Below are 20,912 nucleotides of genomic sequence, written 5' to 3' on the forward strand. Positions count from 1 at the left end.
CAATAAATCAACATTTTTCAACATTTTTACAAAGATTTCAGATTTTACAACAATGGTTAAAAAATAAATACAAATTGTCAGATTAAAATCATACAATTTATAAAAGGGCACTTGGTGGCATCATATTATAGAATTCCATTCGCTAAAAAACCATTTTCTACTTAAAACAGGAGAGAATTTTTTGTCTAAAAGATAATACTTGTGCATTTCATAAAAACAAATTCCTAAAATATCATTCACAGATAAAATTTCATGTTTGAATAAAAGAATATTCCTGGCCGCCCACAGAGCTGCTTTAACGCAGTTAGTAATCTTCCATGCCATAATTTTCTGAGTCCTTGTTGGGCACTCCAGACATCCGTAAAAAACGCCTTCACTTGTAATTTTCTTTATTCCGGTTATCTTCTTCATCAAGGGGAGGATTTTTGTCCATATAAGTTGTGAAAAATAACATTGCCAAAAGAGATGTAAGACTGTCTCGTCATCGCGGCATCCTCCCCTTGGACACGCAGCCGAGTTGGTCAGTCCCCTTCGATGCTGGAATGCCCGGCATGGAAGACACTCGTGGGCGCAGCTCCAGGCCAGATCCTTCTGTGAATTAAAAATGAATTTAGCATTAACCATGCTCCAGATAATTTTGCATTTGTTTTCATTAAAATTGCTAATGGGGGCTATTAAAACATTTTCTTTTATTTCCTTTAAAACATATTTACTATTTTTTACATCTTCTATTCTTTTGTCTTTTAGGTTAAAAAGGTTCACTATTTTTTCTAAAATCTTATACTGGTCTGGCAGGTTAAAAGCATATGGCGAGCTTAAAACCGTAGAGAACCATCCGTACCTCCTCATAAAATAGCCAGTGTTAAAACGGATAAAATAAGACCAGTAGTGTTCCTTAAAAACAGTATTAAGACACAGTGTAAAAAAATGGATTAAAAGAAATGCTTTTATATTTGGAAAATCTTTACCACCCATTAGCTTTGGTAACATCACTTTTTCTCTCCTGAGCTTCTCCATCCTAGAATTCCATAAAAATGTAAAACATGCCTTGGTAATCTTTTTTAATAAAATATCAGGGGGAGGGAAAACCATACTTAGATATAATAAAATTGGTAAAATCACCATTTTTGTGTTTAAAATTTTTCCCTCCATTGTCAGTTTTCTAAGATTCCATAAACAAATTTTCTTATTAACTTTTTGTGCCACCAAGTCCCAACTGATAAAACCATTGTTTGACTCATTGAAGGAGACCCCTAAAATCTGTACAGACTCCGACACAGGGACTGGAATGTCCTGTAAAATCATATTGCCAATATTTAAAATATTACTTTTATTAAAATTGACTTTAAAACCGGAGGAGCAGCAAAATTGGTATATCTGTTGTAATGCTTTTTGCAGTGACGGGGCGTCCCTGCACAGGACCGCGACATCATCCATGTACCCCACTACTTTTGCCTCTAGTCCCCCCCCGCCCGGCAGGGGGACTCCACATATCTGCTTGTCATTCCTCAATCTGCAGAGTAGAGGCTCGATCGCACATATAAAAAGTAGTGGGGACAAGGGACACCCCTGCTTCACTCCGGAGTTTAAAAGGACATCCTGTGTCTTAAAACCCTTTACTAAAATCTTGCTCGTACAATTTTCATAAAAGGCCTTCAGAGACTGTAAAAAGCCTTCTGGTATACCCATCTTTTCTAAAACCTTAAAAAGATAAAAATGTGATACTCTATCAAAGGCTTTCTCGAAATCTATGGATAAAACCGCCAATCTGCCTTTTCTCTCCTTCGTATCACCAATAGCATCTTTTAAAAGGTTTAAATTGTCCCATATGCTCCTCCCAGGTATCCCACAGACTTGGTTGGAGTGGACGATTTTCTCTATAACAGCCTTTAGCCTATTCGCGCAAATCTTGGCCATTATTTTGTAGTCTGTGTTCAGTAAGGTGATAGGCCTCCAGTTTTTAATATCTGTTTTGTCCCCCTTTTTATAAAGCAGGGACACCTCACCTTTCTTCCAGGACCCCGGGAGGGCTTTTGTTCTAAAAACTTGAGTAAAAAGGGAATAGAGATCCTCTTTTAAAACTCCATAAAATGTGACATAAAACTCTATGGGTATACCATCAGGGCCAGGGACTTTACCTGTTTTAAAACTCTTGATGGTATCTAAAATCTCCTGTTCCGTAATATCCTGTAATAAAAAATCTTTGGAGACAGGATTTAAAACAGCGTCAACCTCCTTCAATGAGTCGTTCATCAAATCAACATTAACAAGCTTTATATTAAAAAGATCCGCATAAAATCTGTGTACCTTTTTTAAAATATTGTCAGTGTTTGTATCTCCATCAACATTGTCTAACAGGGTATGCTTATCGTTAATTTTCTTAAAAAAGTACCTGGAGCAGGTCTCATTTTCCTCGAGGTGTTTCATTTTTGAACGAAAGACAATTTCCTTACCTCTCTGCTCCAGGCACTGGGAGATCTCCTTCCTAATCTCCATAATCTCCTCCTCCACCTGCATACCCTGTTCTCTGAACTTGTATTGGGTCTGCAGACGGGTATTCAAATTAGCAAAAAAATCCTGTTTTTCTTTTGCTTTCCTCCTTCCGATTTTTATGAAAAAGTCTCTTATTTTTATTTTTATTTTCTCCCACCATGAGACTATGGACATATTTGGATGTCTTACCCGTCTGCAGCCCTTATAAAAGGTAATAAAATCAGATAAAATTTGCGGATCATCTAAAAGGGAAACGTTCATTTTCCAGGCTTTTTTGACAGTATTTTTCCCAATATCATTTTTAACTTTAAAATACAATAATTTATGATCAGATAAAACATTGGGATTAAGATCACATTTAAAAGGCAGTACTTGATAAGAGCAGAATATAAAATCGATCCTGGAGCTACAGTTCACATTGCTCCAGGTGACGCCGGCCTCTGCAGATAAATTGCTGTTACATTTCTTAAAAACATCAGTAAGTTTAAAATCAGTAACTATATCTTTTAATAATGAGGAGGTTTTGTCATAATTCCTGCTTACTGAGTTAGAGAACCGGCGTTCCCCCTTTAAAATACAATTAAAATCACCCGCTAAAACAAGTGGCTCTGAATCGTTTAAAAAAAGGGGTAAAATCTCTAGCATTCTAGCTCTTTCATTCTTGTCCGAGGACCCATAAAAATTTAAAAACTGCCATCTAATACCGTCTATAAAAGCTTTGACCAATAAAATTCTACCTGGTAAAATTTCATTAAAACTGTCAATTAAAACGTTCCCTTTAAATAAAATGGCGACACCTGCGGCTCTGGAATCGTTAGACCCGGACCACACTGAAGGTCCGAGTCTCCAGTCTTCCTTATATTTATTGTAGTTCGTGCGATGTGGGATACAGCATTCCTGTAGGAAAAAAACGGTGGCGGAAAAAATAGAAAGATAGTCAAACAGGGCAGCTCTTCTCGTCTTAGAATGCACGCTCCTAACATTTAAGGAAATGCCACCTAACTCTGCCATGAGGAAAAGGGAAAAGAGACAGTCTTATGTAATCTTACCCGAGGTGGCCTCAGCAGTCCTCGGCGTTACCAGAGACCTCACTCGAACTCTCATCGCCCTCCGACTTCAAACCGACTGTATAACTTGAGGAGATTGGAGAGGAACTCATGTCAGACAGCTGACCCCCCGCCATACCTGAGGCACTTATCGCAAATGGGTCCCAGATGGACTCCACGGGCAAGGTTTCTGGAGCATATTGTATGGCAGCCTCCTCCCCTACGATAGGGGCAGGAAACGCACTCGCGGCCGTTTCCGGGACTTCTGTCACCTCAGAGGTAGCTATGCTTGTCTCCCCCAACTGGCGAGAAGGGGGGAGACCTTCAGCTGGTGCTTCCGGGGGCGCGTCAACTGGTTTCCCTGCTTTCGCTCTAGCAGGTACTCCCATCGGCACCCCCGCTGCCACCTCTGAGTACGCCCTACGCCTTTTAGTCCTTGCTGCCGCTCCGCCCGGGTCCTCTGCCTCAGGTACAGGCTGACCCAGCACCTCCTGCGGCCCAGGCGGATCAGCTTCATCCGAACTACCCATCTCCTCCGTTTCCTGAGGGGGCTTTTTCGTCCGCTGATCACTGGCTCTTCTCTTAAACCGCCTTTGCTCCTTTGGGTCACCTGTTTGGGGGGGTCTGCTGGAGGTGTCCATGTCATCTGCCTCTTCACCTCTTGGTTCCTCTCCTTGTGCGGGGGCGATCTGGCCTGCTGGCTGCTCTGGACGCCTCGGCCGGACCTCGGGTTGTTCCGATCTGTGGGGACAAGTAGCATATAGATGACCAACTCGGCTGCAAAAACGACACCTTTTCCCCAGAGGGCAAGTTTTGGCCTCGTGCTCAGAGCTGCCACAGTTCCTACAGGTGCTTTCGCAGAACTCTTTGGTGTGACCGTACTTTTGACATTTTCTACAGAATGGAGGCATTCCTGTATAAAAAAGATCTCCTGCCATATCACCTAATTTAAAGCGTGCTGGCGGCAACATTATCCCCCCTGCTGTATTGGCATCTCTATAACAAGTTACTAAAAATCTCCACTTTGACGTCCAAACTCCAACTTCGTTCATTATTTTGCCAATACATTTTACACTTTTGAAATAGGGGGATAAAAAGGACATCACATCTTTTAAATCAGCAAACGGGCAGTACATTTTTATCACAATCATCTTAGTGATGTCCAACACATGTTCGTAAAATTCAATACCGTCCAGTCTCGGATCGTTTTTTACCATGTATGCCGCCAGCAGATCTTGGAACACTCCATTCTGTACAAAAGTTATGTCGTATGTTCTTCTCCTAGGATAGTCTTGTACCGCCAATATCTCCCGCTTCTGAATGTTGAAAATGCCAACAAGCACGGTCTCCACCAAGAACTTCAGGCCGCAGGTCGTCGCCTTCTCTTCTGATACAATTACACGGATTGTATTCTTTATCCGGGCATACGCCGGTATCTCACCAGGACTTTCGTCCATGGTGAGGGGTTTTCAAGGAAAGTTACGCCACCCGTTGGTGACGTAACGTCTACGCAGCTTTTCCCCTTTTCGGCCGAAGCCTACACGGGGGATATGTGGATCGCAACTCGTTGCTCAGGACTAAGCCTCTCTCCCAAATAGCAGCACGGGGGTGAAGTCCAGGCGAACCTGGACGATCCCCCGAGGCCGAGAGAGAGGGTACCTGAGCACCTCCTAACCAAGACCAGGCAGCACTGACTACAAGTAATCAGAACTACACTTGATCTCAGCCAGAAGGCCGAGAAGCGATAACCCGAACGGGCCGCGCGTTGACTGAGCCTGCCCAATACTGCTGTTCACCCCTTGCAGCGATTCAGCCTACTCCTAGGCAATTCCATGGGGCCCTGCAGGCTCACACACACTCACAGCTACTAAGCGGGAGGTGAATAAAGGCCGGAGAGGAAGCAAGACAGGATTTGCTTATTTTGCTTGCACCACAATGCAGTGCTGAAAGAGGAGGACATAAAAACGCCTTCCTGGCAACGCCCAAATGCCCTCCTGCCGTGCAAACACTGGCAGCAGCAGCAGCAGTAAGTGCATGCCCACTGCCACCCCTTCTCCTTTCACACCTTGTATCAGCTTTAATCCAGTCCAGTGCTGCCTGCTGAGCAGCACTGACCAACACTGCCTGGGCCCAGGCTTTTATCTCTGAGGCCCCATTATGATGTCACAAAGCTGGCTCTGGCTCCTGAGGTCTCCACTATGACACGTGCAAAGTTCCGTCTGAACTTTATATAAGACGGTGCGGCTCAGTCAGTCACTCAGTGTTGCCTGAGAGGGCAACACTGCAACAGCCGGCCCCAGTGGCGGACACAGACTGCAAAAGGCCCCTGTGCAGATAATGTGCCAGGGCCCCCCCCCCCCCCACCCCGCAAACTTCTCATGGCCGACGGTCCGCTTTCAGCTGCATCGCTGGGTCTCCTAAGTGACCCAACAATGCAGCACTAGCAGCCGGGGCGTCACTAAGGCTGGGTTCACACACACACTATTTACGGACGTAATTTGGGCGTTTTAGCATTGAATTACATCCGAAAATGCGGCTCAAAAGCGTCGGAAAACATCTGCCCATTCATTTGAATGGGTCTTACGATGTTCTGTGCCGATGGTCATTTTTTTTTACGCGCCGCTGTCGAAAGGCGGCGCGTAAAAAACTGCCTGTCACTTCTTCAGATGTAAATGGAGCCGTTTTCCATGGACTCCATGGAAAACCAGCTTCAATTACTTCCGTAGTGGACGCAGCAAAAGACGCCTGCACATGCCATTACGGCTGAAATTACGGTGCTGTTTTCTCCTGAAAACAGCACAGTAATTTCAGCCGTAACAGACGCTGCCGTGTGAACATACCCTCAGGGCTTAAAATGTCCGGGAAATAGCCCCAATACATATGTGTCCGCCCCAAAAAAAAGTGTGTGTATAGGAGACAGCATAGCATATCTATAGCACTACGACCCTATAAACTATGGATAGGATTAGATACAGTGGCTGAGCAGACAGTATCACACATGATAGGATTAGATACAGTGGCTCAGAAGGCAGTATCACACATGATAGGATTAGATACACAGCTCAGCAGACAGTATCACACATGATAGGATTAGATACAGTGGCCCAGCAGACAGTATCACACATGATAGGATTAGATACAGTGGCTCAGCAGACAGTACCACACATGATAGGATTAGATACAGTGGCTCAGCAGACAGTACCACACATGATAGGATTAGATACAGTGGCTCAGCAGACAGTATCACACATGATAGGATTAGATACAGTGGCTCAGCAGACAGTACCACACATTATAGGATTAGATACAGTGGCTCAGCAGACAGTATCACACATGATAGGATTAGATACAGTGGCTCAGCAGACAGTATCACACATGATCGGATTAGATATAGGGCCCAGCACAGTATCATACATGATTGGATTAGATACACAGCTCAGCAGACTGTATCACACATGATAGGATTAGATACAGGGCCCAGCTCGCTGACATTGCGGCTCCAGCGCTGGACCCAGGAAAGGTAAGAATAATAATTTTGCTTCTTTATGTGTTACTGATTATTTTTGTGTGTTTGTGTTTTTTTTACAGGTTCGGTTGTTGGACTTCGGATACGAGGACTTCAATGACGGCGTTTTTTTTATTCTCAATAAAATGGTTAATGAGGGTTGTGTTTTTATTTCAATAAAAAAAATTTCTATGTGCTTGTATCTTTTTAAACTTTATTATCACCGCCTTAGTAATGGCCGCTGGCTGATTGACAACCTCCATTACTAAGGCGAGGCTTAATGTTAGCCGGTGCAGAGTCTACACTAACCCCCATTATTACCCCGGTACCCACCGCCACCAGGGGTACTGGGAAGAGCCGGGTACAAACCAGTACCCGACCAGCTGTAGTGACGGGCAGGCACCGGGGTGGCCGCAGGCTGGTAGTATTAGGCTGGGGAAGGCCAAAAACAGTGGCCCTTCCCACCCTTGTAATGCTGCCTGCTGCTGCTGTGTTGTATCTGGCTGGTTATGAAAATTGGGGGGGACCCGACATCGTTCTTTCCAATTATTTTTTAAATGACGTGGCGTCCCCCCCATTTTCATAACCAGCCAGATACAATAAAGCAGCAGCAGCCTAGCATCACCAGGGTAGGAAGGGCCACTGTATCTGGCCTTTCCCCTCCTGATAATACCAGCCTGCGGCCACCCCAGTGGCCGACCATCACTACAGATGGTCAGGTACTGGATCGTACCCGGCTCTTCCCAGCACCCCTGGTGGCGGTGGGTACCGGGGTAATAAAGGGGGTTAGTGTTAGCCTCTGCACCGGCTAACACTAAGCCCTGCCTTAGCAATGGATGCTGTCAATCAGCCGGCGGCCATTACTAAGGCGGTAGTAATATAGTTTAAAAAAAACCACAAAGACATAGAAAAAATATTTTATTGAAATAAAAAAAAAAAACACAACCCTCATTAACCATTTTATTAATAAAAAAAAAAGCTGTCATCGAAGTAGTCCTGGAATCCGCCGTAGTCCAACGACCGAACCTGTAAGAAAACACACAAAAAATGATTAGTAACACATGTGTTAGGGTATGTGCACACACACTAATTACGTCCGGAATTGACGGACGTATTTCGGCCGCAAGTACCGGACCGAACACACTGCAGGGAGCCGGGCTCCTAGCATCATAGTTATGTACGACGCTAGGAGTCCCTGCCTCGCTGCCGGACAACTGTCCGGTACTGAAAACATGATTACAGTACAGGACAGTTGTCCCACAGCGAGGCAGGGACTCCTAGCGTCGTACATAAGTACGACGCTAGGAGCCCGGCTCCCTGCAGTGTGTTCGGTCCGGTACTTGCGGCCGAAATACATCCGTCACTTACGGACGTAATTAGTGTCTGTGCACATACCCTAAGGCTTAGATACAGGGCCCATGTGTGATACTGTCTGTGGGACCCTGTATCTAAGCCTACCACAAGGTAGGCTTAGATACAGGGTCCAGCAGACAGTAATCTTATACAGTATAAGATTACTGTGTGCTGGGGCCCTGTATCTAAACCTACAGTGTGGTAGGCTTAGATACAGGGCCCAGCAGACAGGATCACGCATGGGCCATGTATCTAAGCCTACCATGTGATTGGCTTAGATACAGGGCCCAGCAGACAGCATCACACAATCTGTGATCCTGTCTCATGGGCCCCCTAAGCCTGCTACATCGTAGGCTTAGGGGTTGTGCAGTCCCTAAACATTGATGGCCTATCCTCAGGATAGGCCATCAATAGCTGATGTGTCGCCCGGGACCCGCAAATCAGCTGTTTTGAAGGGGCCGCAGCACTCGTACGAGAGCTGCTTCCCCTTCATTTCACTACTCGCCCACACTGTGAATCGCCGAAACCGATTCACAGTGTGACCGGAATGAAGTGACAGGAATGAAGGGGAGCAGCTCTCGTACGAGTGCTGCGGCCCCTTCAAAACAGCTGATTGGCGGGTCCCAGGAGTCGGACCCCGCCAGTCAGGGCTATCTTACCTTCCTCTTCGGCCGCGGCGGGAGTTCTGTCGTCTCGATGCTGTGCGCGGCGCATAGCGCTGTGACGTCATGTGCTGCGCACAGCGCCTGACGTCAGGACCTCCGCTGCGATCCGGAACCAGGAAGGTAAGTAAAGTATGTTACTATAGTAACAGGGGCCCGCGGCCCGAGTTACTATAGTAACTTTTTATTGATGTGGTGCGGGGGGCCGTGGGCCCCCCTGGCTTCGGGGCCCGGTCGCAATTGCGACCGCTGCGACCCCTATAGCTACGCCAGTGGTCCACGGGCCTCTGTCTCAGTCCTCAGCATCGCGCAGCTGAGAACTGAGTCGGCCAGCAGAGGAACGGGCCCCCTTCCCACGCGGGGCCCTTGTGCAGCTGCACCGGCTGCACATGCGGTATGTCCGCCCCTGGCCGGCCCCCAGGCTGTCTTTTTTTTGCACAGCTAGTTGCCTCCAGGAGGCCACAAGAGGGAGACAAGGGACTGCAAAATGGAAAATAGGCATCCACCAACTTTACAGACAACTTGTTCTCCTTGCTCCTACAACCTCCATCCTTGCACAGTTTGTTATTCTTCCAGGTAACATAGTAACAAATCCAAATTGCTGCTCTCTTTGTAGGCAAGCAAGGGTTTGTTGCAACTGCAATTCTTACTTCTTCTTGAAATGTAGGGACCACAGTACATTCCATCACATCCATCTAGTGTACACAGGTAGGTCCATTGTGACGGGCGGGCGGGCTGGCTGCTTTAATGGCTGTTTGCTGTTCCCCTACTCCACTCCACTATTTGACTATGGTGCTGCATCAATCAGTGGCTGGCTCAGGTGCAGCTCTTTAACCTACCTAGGAGGGAGGGCGGAGAGAAGACAAGGAAGGTGAATGAGCTGTTCCAATGTGAAATGCCGGAAACACAGAAACACAGACGACACAAAACAAGAGGTGGCAATGTATTAATTAATTGCATTTAATAAATTAGCTCATTATCACACATGACTGTACAAATGCATTGTCCAACAGGTGTTGAAATAATGGGATTAAAAGGGGAGATCCCATCCGAAAGACAAAAACAATGGCAAACACAAAAAGCACTTTTGGAATCTGATTTTAGTAAACACATAAGGAAAGGGTGCACCGGTCCTGGAAATACTGCAATACCAGGTCAATGCGTGGAGTGGACAGAGCAAGCTCTATTTCCATCTCCCTGTTCTAAAAATCCATTTAATATATGGTCCCCAGATAGGGGACGTATCAGATATTAAACTGATAAGAACAGATACTACACTTGATCTTAGCCAAAAGGCCGAGAAGCGATAACCCGAACGGGCCGCGCGTTGACCGAGCCTGCCCAATACTGCTGTTCACCCCTTGCAGCGATTCAGCCTACTCCTAGGCAATTCCATGGGGCCCTGCAGGCTCACACACACTCACAGCTACTAAGCGGGAGGTGAATAAAGGCCGGAGAGGAAGCAAGACAGGATTTGCTTCTTTTGCTTGCACCACAATGCAGTGCTGAAAGAGGAGGAATCGACATAAAAACGCCTTCCTGGCAACGCCCAAATGCCCTCCTGCCGTGCAAACACTGGCAGCAGCAGCAGCAGCAGCAGCAGCAGTAAGTGCATGCCCACTGCCACCCCTTCTCCTTTCACACCTTGTATCAGCTTTAATCCAGTCCAGTGCTGCCTGCTGAGCAGCACTGACCAACACTGCCTGGGCCCAGGCTTTTATCTCTGAGGCCCCATTATGATGTCAGAAAGCTGGCTCTGGCTCCTGAGGTCTCCACTATGACACGTGCAAAGTTCCGTCTGAACTTTATGTAAGACGGTGCGGCTCAGTCAGTCACTCAGTGTTGCCTGAGAGGGCAACACTGCAACAGCCGGCCCCCAGGCTGTCTTTTTTTTGCACAGCTAGTTGCCTCCAGGAGGCCACAAGAGGGAGACAAGGGACTGCAAAATGGAAAATAGGCATCCACCAACTTTACAGACAACTTGTTCTCCTTGCTCCTACAACCTCCATCCTTGCACAGTTTGTTATTCTTCCAGGTGACATAGTAACAAATCCAAATTGCTGCTCTCTTTGTAGGCAAGCAAGGGTTTGTTGCAACTGCAATTCTTACTTCTTCTTGAAATGTAGGGACCACAGTACATTCCATCACATCCATCTAGTGTACACAGGTAGGTCCATTGTGAAGGGCGGGCGGGCGGGCTGGCTGCTTTAATGGCTGTTTGCTGTTCCCCTACTCCACTCCACTATTTGACTATGGTGCTGCATCAATCAGTGGCTGGCTCAGGTGCAGCTCTTTAACCTACCTAGGAGGGAGGGCGGAGAGAAGACAAGGAAGGTGAATGAGCTGTTCCAATGTGAAATGCCGGAAACACAGAAACACAGACGACACAAAACAAGAGGTGGCAATGTATTAATTAATTGCATTTAATAAATTAGCTCATTATCACACATGACTGTACAAATGCATTGTCCAACAGGTGTTGAAATAATGGGATTAAAAGGGGAGATCCCATCCGAAAGACAAAAACAATGGCAAACACAAAAAGCACTTTTGGAATCTGATTTTAGTAAACACATAAGGAAAGGGTGCACCGGTCCTGGAAATACTGCAATACCAGGTCAATGCGTGGAGTGGACAGAGCAAGCTCTATTTCCATCTCCCTGTTCTAAAAATCCATTTAATATATGGTCCCCAGATAGGGGACGTATCAGATATTAAACTGATAAGAACAGATTTTTTTTTTTTTTTTTTTTTTTTTTTTTTTACTCAGATCACAAGTCTCAAAACTCAAAATCACCATCTTTTCCTCTTCACAGATCTCAAGACTCATCTCATCATCGTAAATGGTAAGTACGTTTATATATTATTTCCCCCTAAATATCTATTCTACACTCCCATTACAGAATTCCATTTCTTTTGTTTCCATTTTCCTTCTGCTTTCTCTATTCCTACTTCTTTCTTTTCTTTCCAATAATAAATAAATAAATAATTTAGGCTTAGACGTATGCAATCATCAACAGTTAAAACATCTCTTTTAAATAATAAGATATTCCTGGACTTCCATAGCGCCATTTTAACTGATACTAAAATCAACCAAACTATTTCAAACTCATTTTCCCCAATTCCAATACCATAAAATATCAAGTTAAAATTAAAATAGTTAACTTTACTCACCATGCTCACCAACTTACTTATCTTTTTCCAAACTTTTTGTGCAAAATCACAATTCCAGAAAACATGCATTGTGGTTTCATCATCAATACAACCACTTCTAGGACATTGGCTATTCCGATTCAGTCGTCTTTTATATTGGAAATCCTTTGTTGGTAAGCAATCCTTTATCATACACCATAATAGATCTTTGTGATCATTAGACAAACAAGAAAGGTTAACATGTTTCCAAATATTTTTAACCACCTGGGGAGTAAACCGTTCAATCGGGCTGCAAATAGTTCTACCCTCTAAGACTTTTAACATTTTTTTATGATTAATAAGTACCTCTTTTTTTTCTTTTGCCAAATTAAACTCTCTTATAATTTTCTCTAAAATTAAATAGTTTTCTGGAGGCAACCACCTATATGGTCTCTTTAGATCTATATTGATCCATTTATACTTTCTTATAAAAAATCCAAAATTATATATTATAAAGGCTCTCAACTTTGATTCAGGTCCACATAAAATACTGATACACTGTGATAAATACTTACAAAATAAAAACTGTCTAAAATCAGGGAAACCCTTACCACCATATCCTTTTGATTTATATAACTCTACTCTCCTTACTCTCTCCATTTTCGAACCCCAAAAAAAATTAAAACATACCTTAATAATTTTTTTCATCATAATATTCGAGGGCATAAAAACAGAAGATACATATAAAATCAGAGGCAATAAAACTTGTTTAATCACTAAAATTTTCCCTTCCATTGATAGACACCTTAGTTTCCAAAAATCCACCTTCTTTTTAACCCTTTCCAAGAGAGATTCCCAATTTTTTATACTTCCACAGTTTTGTGAGAAATAAATACCTAAAATTTTCATATCAACTACACTTAATAATTTACATTCCCTTTCCAACTTAAGATTCCCTATCAATAAAACCCCTGATTTTTCCCAGTTTATTTTAAAACCGGATGCACCATTAAACCATTCAACTACTCGTAATACCCTATTAAAACCTCTCAAACTTCTAACTAAAACCGTAATGTCATCCATATATGCTACAATTTTAACTCGCTCATTCTTATTTCCTGGAATAAAAACACCATCAATAACTTTATCCCTTCTTATTGCACATAAAAGTGGTTCCACGGCACAAATAAAAAGTATTGGCGACAAAGGACACCCTTGCTTCACTCCACAATTCATTTTAACATTTTCTGATAAAAAGCCATTCACTGAGATTTTACTAAAACAACTAAAATATAAACTCTTAATACGCTTAATAAAAATATCAGGACAACCAAGCTTTTTTAAAACCTGAAATAAAAACAAATGGGAAATTCTATCATATGCTTTTTCAAAATCTAATGAAATTAAAGCCAAATCCTGATCACGATCCTTAAAATCCCATAATACATCTCTGATCAAGAGTAATGAATCCGTAATTTTTCTCCCTGGCACAGCACATGTCTGATCCTCCTCAATTACCGATGCAATTACTTTTTTCAAACGATTGGCAAATAATTTAGCATAAATTTTATAATCCATATTTAATAACGTTATGGGTCTCCAATTCTTTATCCTTTCTTTATCCCCTTTCTTAAAAAGTAAAACAATCAACCCTTCAGACCACGATACTGGCATTTTAAAAGAGGATAAAACCCTAAAAATTATATCACAAAAATCCACACTCACCAAACTCCAAAAAACCTTATAAAACTCTATCGGTAAACCATCCAAACCAGGTGTTTTCCCATTCGAAAAGCTATTAACTGTATTATAAATTTCATTTTCAGTAAAATCTTCAGATAAAAATTCTATTTCTTCTTTATTAAAATTTTTATCTAATTGACTAATAAAATGGTCCCTTAAAAAACAATCACTCGTTTTTTCAGAAAATAAATTATCGTAAAACTCATGTGCCTTTTTCAACTTCCCTTCCAAAACCACCTCTCCCTCCAGCTTGTCAATATAATCTCTTTTATTAATGATTTTTTTAAAGAAAAATTTTGAGCATTTTTCATCACATTCCAATATTTTTACTCTCGAATTAAATATGATTTCCCTCCCTTTTTCATACAAACTTCTGTTAATTTGGCTTTTAATGCCTTCAATCTCATTATCCATCATTACACCATTTTTCCCCAGGACATAAAAACACTGGAGTTTCGTATTTAGAGATTCATATAATTCCACTCTCTCTCTCACCTTTCTTTTACTAATACGAATAAAAAATTTTTTGATCTGAAACTTTACGAACTCCCACCATTCAAAAACATCTTTAAAACTACTTTTCCTACACTGCAACTTTTTATAAAAAGAACCAAATTCCGATTTTACGTTTTCATCTTCTAGTACTTTCGTATTCAGTTTCCAATGTGAAGATTTTTTGCTCTCCATTCTCTCACATTCTAACATACATTTGATCAATCTATGATCGGAGAAGCAGTTAAAATCGGTTTTAAAAGATGACCCTTTAAAATGCTCAGATACAAAAAAATAGTCTATTCTAGACCTAGAGTTTTTCCTACTCCATGTATATTCATCTTCTTTCTTTTTACCACATATTTCCCACATATCTTTTAAATTACTTGATGAGAGAATTCCTTTTAAACATGATACGGAACCATCTTTCCTATTTTCCAGATGGCAGTTGAAGTCTCCTCCTATAATAATAGGATCTGAACCTGTAAGGAACAACTGTAGAATTTCAAAGAGTTGGGTTCTCTTACTCTTCTCGGTGCATACACACAAAAACATTTGATTTTTTTATTTGTCTTCTTTACTTCTATCATCATTATCCTCCCCGGATAAATCTCTTGAATTTTCTCCACTTTCCACTCCTTACTACATAAAAAACCTACTCCATCGCTCTTTTGCTCATTACCTCCTGAAAAAAAGGCTTTCCCGTTCCAATATTTTTTGTAGAACTCATAACACATGCTATTTTCTATATTGCATTCTTGTAAAAAAATGAAATCATAAGATTCATTATTAAAAAAATCATATAAAGCAACTCTTTTTTTTGAATTTTTTAAACCCTGAACATTCAGGGACGCTATACTGATCATTTCTTAATGAAAATTCCAGGGCTATCTCCCCCGCCCTCATCAGTGATAGAAGGATACTCGTCTATCCTCAATGCCTCCGAACTAACGGAACTTAAGGGTGACACGACCTCCAAAATTTCTATCACTCTTCTTTTTTCACCACCAATATTTCCACATTCCAACACCGCTTCTTCATCTAAAGATCTTTTCAAATTACTTAAAGTTGTTTCCATTACCTCTTCAGTAAGGCCCTCCTCCTCCACAGGACTATCTGAAGGGGTTTCCCTCACTACAGTGATACCTTCTGTTTGTCCAGATCCCCCAGCTTCAGATCCCTGGGTTACCACTACTTCAGGTATTTTTTCCACTTTTTCTCTTGTTTTTTTCTTTTCCTCTTTCTCCTTCCTAGTTTCTTTTTTCTCTTGCCGTTTTTCTTTTTCCTCTTTTCTCTTCTCCTTTCTCTCCTTCTCCTTCCTCTCTTTTTCCGTATTCTCTCTTTCCTCCTCCTGAACATTCTCCATCACCTCTTCAACTTGCTGCAGTTCAGGTATTTTTTCCTTCTTTTTTGGACAATCGGCCTCTTGATGAATATTCATCGGGCAGTCCATACAACGTTTACAATTATCGTCACTGTGACCGTATTTCTTGCAACTTCTGCAATAGGGAGGCATCCCTGAAAAAAATAAATATCCTCTACTACGGTTTATAAACACCACGGGTGGGGGCCTACAGACTCCTCCTTCTTCCTGTGGGTCTTTTTTAAACGTAGCATAATATATTCTTTTTCCATTCCATACACCGAAGTCCGTCATCCCATGTTGCTTTAGGGAGAGTTTTTCACAGAAATTCCAAAGGTATGATTCTACCTCTTGGTCCGTTATGAATGGACTATACATTTGGATAGTTAACAATTTTGACTGAAATTGAAACAACGGGGCAATTTTTATCCCCTTAAAAACATCCCGCCCCTTATTAGCTTCATAAAGGGCGTATGCCTTCTCGCATAATACATTTGATTCTAAAGTCACATCATAGATTCCCCTGGAAAAGAAGGTTTGTATGCAAAAGAAATCCTTCTTCTCCAATTCCATAACCGGTATTAGTATTTTGTCATAAAGGTACCTTAGATTTTTTTCTTGTCGGACTTCTGGGGACAGGAAGAACCGAATAGTATCCTTTAAGCCATACTTATCGTCAAAGAAGTCAGGCCGATTATCCTGAAATCCTCGCCATTCTCCAGGTGTTCTCCTTCCATAAGCCATATTCCAACAAAATTTTCCTCTTCCTCCACAGCACGAAGAAAGCCCTTAAAAAGAGCTCGATCGCCTCCTGATTCCAATGGGAAAAACGAAATCCACACGTCCAGCGAAAAATTCCCTCCACGAATAGGTTCCGAATCCTCCAAAGAAAAGGCACACCAGCTTTCAGCCACCCCTCAATAGCAGCAGTTCGGTCCGAAAACCGAAAAGGCCGAGCAGGTAGGTTTCCACCAGTGCACCTTGCCCTCTGACTTCAACCCACTACAGATCGAAGCCAAAAGGCCGAGAAGCGATAACCCGAACGGGCCGCGCGTTGACCGAGCCTGCCCAATACTGCTGTTCACCCCTTGCAGCGATTCAGCCTACTCCTAGGCAATTCCATGGGGCCCTGCAGGCTCACACACACTCACAGCTACTAAGCGGGAGGTGAATAAAGGCCGGAGAGGAAGCAAGACAGGATTTGCTTCTTTTGCTTGCACCACAATGCAGTGCTGAAAGAGGAAGTATCGACATAAAAACGCCTTCCTGGCAACGCCCAAATGCCCTCCTGCCGTGCAAACACTGGCAGCAGCAGCAGCAGCAGCAGTAAGTGCATGCCCACTGCCACCCCTTCTCCTTTCACACCTTGTATCAGCTTTAATCCAGTCCAGTGCTGCCTGCTGAGCAGCACTGACCAACACTGCCTGGGCCCAGGCTTTTATCTCTGAGGCCCCATTATGATGTCACAAAGCTGGCTCTGGCTCCTGAGGTCTCCACTATGACACGTGCAAAGTTCCGTCTGAACTTTATATAAGACGGTGCGGCTCAGTCAGTCACTCAGTGTTGCCTGAGAGGGCAACACTGCAACAGCCGGCCCCCAGGCTGTCTTTTTTTTGCTCAGCTAGTTGCCTCCAGGAGGCCACAAGAGGGAGACAAGGGACTGCAAAATGGAAAATAGGCATCCACCAACTTTACAGACAACTTGTTCTCCTTGCTCCTACAACCTCCATCCTTGCACAGTTTGTTATTCTTCCAGGTAACATAGTAACAAATCCAAATTGCTGCTCTCTTTGTAGGCAAGCAAGGGTTTGTTGCAACTGCAATTCTTACTTCTTCTTGAAATGTAGGGACCACAGTACATTCCATCACATCCATCTAGTGTACACAGGTAGGTCCATTGTGACGGGCGGGCGGGCGGGCTGGCTGCTTTAATGGCTGTTTGCTGTTCCCCTACTCCACTCCACTATTTGACTATGGTGCTGCATCAATCAGTGGCTGGCTCAGGTGCAGCTCTTTAACCTACCTAGGAGGGAGGGCGGAGAGAAGACAAGGAAGGTGAATGAGCTGTTCCAATGTGAAATGCCGGAAACACAGAAACACAGACGACACAAAACAAGAGGTGGCAATGTATTAATTAATTGCATTTAATAAATTAGCTCATTATCACACATGACTGTACAAATGCATTGTCCAACAGGTGTTGAAATAATGGGATTAAAAGGGGAGATCCCATCCGAAAGACAAAAACAATGGCAAACACAAAAAGCACTTTTGGAATCTGATTTTAGTAAACACATAAGGAAAGGGTGCACCGGTCCTGGAAATACTGCAATACCAGGTCAATGCGTGGAGTGGACAGAGCAAGCTCTATTTCCATCTCCCTGTTCTAAAAATCCATTTAATATATGGTCCCCAGATAGGGGACGTATCAGATATTAAACTGATAAGAACAGATACTACACTTGATCTTAGCCAAAAGGCCGAGAAGCGATAACCCGAACGGGCCGCGCGTTGACCGAGCCTGCCCAATACTGCTGTTCACCCCTTGCAGCGATTCAGCCTACTCCTAGGCAATTCCATGGGGCCCTGCAGGCTCACACACACTCACAGCTACTAAGCGGGAGGTGAATAAAGGCCGGAGAGGAAGCAAGACAGGATTTGCTTCTTTTGCTTGCACCACAATGCAGTGCTGAAAGAGGAGGAATCGACATAAAAACGCCTTCCTGGCAACGCCCAAATGCCCTCCTGCCGTGCAAACACTGGCAGCAGCAGCAGCAGTAAGTGCATGCCCACTGCCACCCCTTCTCCTTTCACACCTTGTATCAGCTTTAATCCAGTCCAGTGCTGCCTGCTGAGCAGCACTGACCAACACTGCCTGGGCCCAGGCTTTTATCTCTGAGGCCCCATTATGATGTCAGAAAGCTGGCTCTGGCTCCTGAGGTCTCCACTATGACACGTGCAAAGTTCCGTCTGAACTTTATATAAGACGGTGCGGCTCAGTCAGTCACTCAGTGTTGCCTGAGAGGGCAACACTGCAACAGCCGGCCCCCAGGCTGTCTTTTTTTTGCACAGCTAGTTGCCTCCAGGAGGCCACAAGAGGGAGACAAGGGACTGCAAAATGGAAAATAGGCATCCACCAACTTTACAGACAACTTGTTCTCCTTGCTCCTACAACCTCCATCCTTGCACAGTTTGTTATTCTTCCAGGTAACATAGTAACAAATCCAAATTGCTGCTCTCTTTGTAGGCAAGCAAGGGTTTGTTGCAACTGCAATTCTTACTTCTTCTTGAAATGTAGGGACCACAGTACATTCCATCACATCCATCTAGTGTACACAGGTAGGTCCATTGTGACGGGCGGGCGGGCGGGCTGGCTGCTTTAATGGCTGTTTGCTGTTCCCCTACTCCACTCCACTATTTGACTATGGTGCTGCATCAATCAGTGGCTGGCTCAGGTGCAGCTCTTTAACCTACCTAGGAGGGAGGGCGGAGAGAAGACAAGGAAGGTGAATGAGCTGTTCCAATGTGAAATGCCGGAAACACAGAAACACAGACGACACAAAACAAGAGGTGGCAATGTATTAATTAATTGCATTTAATAAATTAGCTCATTATCACACATGACTGTACAAATGCATTGTCCAACAGGTGTTGAAATAATGGGATTAAAAGGGGAGATCCCATCCGAAAGACAAAAACAATGGCAAACACAAAAAGCACTTTTGGAATCTGATTTTAGTAAACACATAAGGAAAGGGTGCACCGGTCCTGGAAATACTGCAATACCAGGTCAATGCGTGGAGTGGACAGAGCAAGCTCTATTTCCATCTCCCTGTTCTAAAAATCCATTTAATATATGGTCCCCAGATAGGGGACGTATCAGATATTAAACTGATAAGAACAGATACTACACTTGATCTTAGCCAAAAGGCCGAGAAGCGATAACCCGAACGGGCCGCGCGTTGACCGAGCCTGCCCAATACTGCTGTTCACCCCTTGCAGCGATTCAGCCTACTCCTAGGCAATTCCATGGGGCCCTGCAGGCTCACACACACTCACAGCTACTAAGCGGGAGGTGAATAAAGGCCGGAGAGGAAGCAAGACAGGATTTGCTTCTTTTGCTTGCACCACAATGCAGTGCTGAAAGAGGAGGAATCGACATAAAAACGCCTTCCTGGCAACGCCCAAATGCCCTCCTGCCGTGCAAACACTGGCAGCAGCAGCAGCAGCAGCAGCAGCAGCAGCAGTAAGTGCATGCCCACTGCCACCCCTTCTCCTTTCACACCTTGTATCAGCTTTAATCCAGTCCAGTGCTGCCTGCTGAGCAGCACTGACCAACACTGCCTGGGCCCAGGCTTTTATCTCTGAGGCCCCATTATGATGTCAGAAAGCTGGCTCTGGCTCCTGAGGTCTCCACTATGACACGTGCAAAGTTCCGTCTGAACTTTATATAAGACGGTGCGGCTCAGTCAGTCACTCAGTGTTGCCTGAGAGGGCAACACTGCAACAGCCGGCCCCCAGGCTGTCTTTTTTTTGCACAGCTAGTTGCCTCCAGGAGGCCACAAGAGGGAGACAAGGGACTGCAAAATGGAAAATAGGCATCCACCAACTTTACAGACAACTTGTTCTCCTTGCTCCTACAACCTCCATCCTTGCACAGTTTGTTATTCTTCCAGGTAACATAGTAACAAATCCAAATTGCTGCTCTCTTTGTAGGCAAGCAAGGGTTTGTTGCAACTGCAATTCTTACTTCTTCTTGAAATGTAGGGACCACAGTACATTCCATCACATCCATCTAGTGTACACAGGTAGGTCCATTGTGACGGGCGGGCGGGCGGGCGGGCGGGCTGGCTGCTTTAATGGCTGTTTGCTGTTCCCCTACTCCACTCCACTATTTGACTATGGTGCTGCATCAATCAGTGGCTGGCTCAGGTGCAGCTCTTTAACCTACCTAGGAGGGAGGGCGGAGAGAAGACAAGGAAGGTGAATGAGCTGTTCCAATGTGAAATGCCGGAAACACAGAAACACAGACGACACAAAACAAGAGGTGGCAATGTATTAATTAATTGCATTTAATAAATTAGCTCATTATCACACATGACTGTACAAATGCATTGTCCAAC

At 43.9% G+C, this 20,912-nt stretch overlaps 3 non-coding genes and 1 pseudogene across 3 annotated transcripts; all 4 read right to left on the reverse strand.

Moving 5' to 3' along the window:
* Nucleotides 1–10,176: 10,176 nt before the first annotated feature.
* LOC142680546 (U2 spliceosomal RNA) lies at nucleotides 10,177–10,367 on the reverse strand. The gene has a single exon (XR_012853014.1). It is a non-coding gene; the product is annotated as a U2 spliceosomal RNA (small nuclear RNA).
* Nucleotides 10,368–11,639: 1,272 nt separating this feature from the next.
* On the reverse strand, nucleotides 11,640–11,851 carry LOC142681017 (U2 spliceosomal RNA; annotated as a pseudogene).
* A 6,239-nt stretch (nucleotides 11,852–18,090) lies between these two features.
* LOC142680547 (U2 spliceosomal RNA) lies at nucleotides 18,091–18,281 on the reverse strand. The gene has a single exon (XR_012853015.1). It is a non-coding gene; the product is annotated as a U2 spliceosomal RNA (small nuclear RNA).
* Nucleotides 18,282–19,541: 1,260 nt separating this feature from the next.
* LOC142680548 (U2 spliceosomal RNA) lies at nucleotides 19,542–19,732 on the reverse strand. The gene has a single exon (XR_012853016.1). It is a non-coding gene; the product is annotated as a U2 spliceosomal RNA (small nuclear RNA).
* Between the last annotated feature and the right edge of the window lie 1,180 nt (nucleotides 19,733–20,912).

This window comes from Rhinoderma darwinii (genome assembly GCF_050947455.1).
Source record: "Rhinoderma darwinii isolate aRhiDar2 chromosome 2 unlocalized genomic scaffold, aRhiDar2.hap1 SUPER_2_unloc_56, whole genome shotgun sequence".
Classification (NCBI taxonomy): domain Eukaryota; kingdom Metazoa; phylum Chordata; class Amphibia; order Anura; family Rhinodermatidae; genus Rhinoderma; species Rhinoderma darwinii.